The sequence below is a fragment of the Phoxinus phoxinus genome (genome assembly GCF_949152265.1).
Source record: "Phoxinus phoxinus genome assembly, chromosome: 6".
In the NCBI taxonomy this organism is placed as follows: Eukaryota; Metazoa; Chordata; class Actinopteri; order Cypriniformes; family Leuciscidae; genus Phoxinus; species Phoxinus phoxinus.
Window position 1 is genome coordinate 39,457,305 of NC_136881.1, and position 2,500 is coordinate 39,459,804.

The window sequence follows — 2,500 nt, forward strand, 5'->3', positions numbered from 1 at the left end:
ATATGCCATTTTCTACATCTATTTGTCTGTTTCATAATACTTTGACAATGGCTAATATTAAGATCACAAAATGATTTGGTAAGGGTGTGTTTACAAGACTTGCTAATTCTACCGTAGCCTGAGATGTTTAAACCGAGTTAGTAATGTCAGAAATGAGAGACAGTAAAGGTTGATCCGGATGAAGATCTGAAGCCTCTTCTTCACACAGACACTCATAAACACGCGTATTTATTCATAAACTCCTCTAGCATTCAAACCTCACAACATCTGCGTGCATATTAACGCTGACAATCACACAATATCACGACAGCTGTCAATCAATCAACCAAAGCAGAGCACAACAAACAAACTGGATTTTTGCATGAATATATAATTATATTTGATCTAGCCTATAAAGTATAGTCCTATGGGATTAATATTTAAATATATAAGATATGAAGAGAGAAGGTAAAGCAGGCACTTGAAGTACAGAGGAGCATATAACTCTGTGAAACATTTTTTTCTCTCTCTTTTGAATCATATCAAGGTTAATTACATAAAGCAGACACTTTTAATATTTATATTTCGTAGATTTATACAACTATTAGGATTTATTTTAGTTTTGTTAATTTCTGAACATTTTGCTAGCTTCTTGCAAACGTTTGCATATGCCATTAGTGCTTTAAGTTCCGTTCACTGAAGGTAAGCTTACCTCTAATAACTTTTAGTGAGCCTTCTCTCAGATATGCGCCACTACAGACACTCCAGCGGGACTGACTCGCGTATTGTCGGAGTAAATGACAACACTCGCTCTGTTTGTCGGAGTAAATGCTAAATGAAATCATGTAATGTCCCCAGCAGTCTCAGTGCACTGACAGATCTCCAGAATCACTCGCTTCTGTCTCCTCACACACACACACACACACACACACGGAGAGAGAGAGAGAGGGAATGCTGACGTCACAGCGAGCCTCGCTAGGAACTATGGGTAATGCAGTCCAGCCACTAATCATAAACTAGCCCATTATTTTTTGGAGTTTGTAGTTTTATTACCTCAGAAAAGTGTTGTTAGTGACCTACATACACAATAGAGAGCATAGCATTGTATAATAACTTAGTTATTTAGAAATTGTATAACTTCAACATTCATATTAATAACAGTAGGCCTATCATTATCACAACATAACAGAGCTAGAATAGAATAGAATAGAATGTGGCATATAATAGCATAAGATATAAAAAATGTAACATAATATAACAGAACAGAATGTAACAGACTAGAACATCTAGCCATAGAATAGAATAGAATAGAATAGAATAGAATAGAATGTGGCATATAAAACATTTAGCATGATATGACTACAACAGAACTGAATGTAACAGACTAGATTAGAATATATAGCAATATAATATAGAACAGAATAGAATAGACCAGAATAGAATGTGGCATATAATAGTAGATATTAAAGATATATACGATAGGCCTATTTGCAAGGTATAAAAACTGTAGCATAATATGGCTTATAGAGCAGAACAGAATGTAACAAACTAGATTAGAACAAATAAGAACAAATAGAAAAACAATATAATATAATAGAATGTGCCAGACTGAATTTGAACAAACCATACTAGAAAATATAGTGAAATAATAGAATAGAATAGAATAGAATGTGGCACATTCTTATAGCATAAGCTATAATAGACTCTATGATATGATAGATCAGAACATAATATAACAAACTAGATTGCATATAGCAAAAATAGAATAGAATAGAATGTGGCATACAATAGATATAATATACTGTAGCGTAATGGCATAATATAACATAATAGAATAGAATGTGACAAACTGAATTTGAACAGACTGTATTAGAACAAATAGTGAAATAGAATAGAATAGAATAGAATAGAATAGAATACAATAGAATAGAATGTGGCATATAAAACATTTAGCATGATATGACTACAACAGAACTGAATGTAACAGACTAGATTAGAATATATAGCAATATAATATAGAACAGAATAGAATAGACCAGAATAGAATGTGGCATATAATGGCATAGATATTAAAGATATATACGATAGGCCTATTTGCAAGGTATAAAAACTGTAGCATAATATGGCTTATAGAGCAGAACAGAATGTAACAAACTAGAACAAATGAGAACAAATAGAAAAACAATATAATATAATAGAATGTGCCAGACTGAATTTGAACAAACCATACTAGAAAATATAGTGAGATAATAGAATAGAATAGAATAGAATAGAATAGAATGTGGCACATTCTTATAGCATACGATATAATAGACTGTATGATATGATAGATCAGAACATAATATAACAAACTAGATTAGAACATATAGCAAAAATATAGAATAGAATAGAATGTGGCATACAATAGATATAATATACTGTAGCGTAATGGCATAATATAACATAATAGAATAGAATGTGACAAACTGAATTTGAACAGACTGTATTAGAACAAATAGTGAAATAGAATAGAATAGAATAG

At 31.4% G+C, this 2,500-nt stretch overlaps 1 protein-coding gene across 2 annotated transcripts in view; it reads right to left on the reverse strand.

Annotated features, from left to right (window-relative positions):
- Positions 1–907, reverse strand: part of peli1a (pellino E3 ubiquitin protein ligase 1a) — a 19,190-nt gene extending 18,283 nt beyond the window's left edge. The window contains exon 1 of one of the 2 annotated variants that reach the window (XM_079616275.1): positions 692–907. The gene's annotated coding sequence lies outside the window, so the exon portion shown is untranslated. The remainder of the gene's footprint in view (positions 1–691) is intronic. The other variant, XM_079616280.1, reaches the window with a different exon arrangement.
- Between the last annotated feature and the right edge of the window lie 1,593 nt (positions 908–2,500).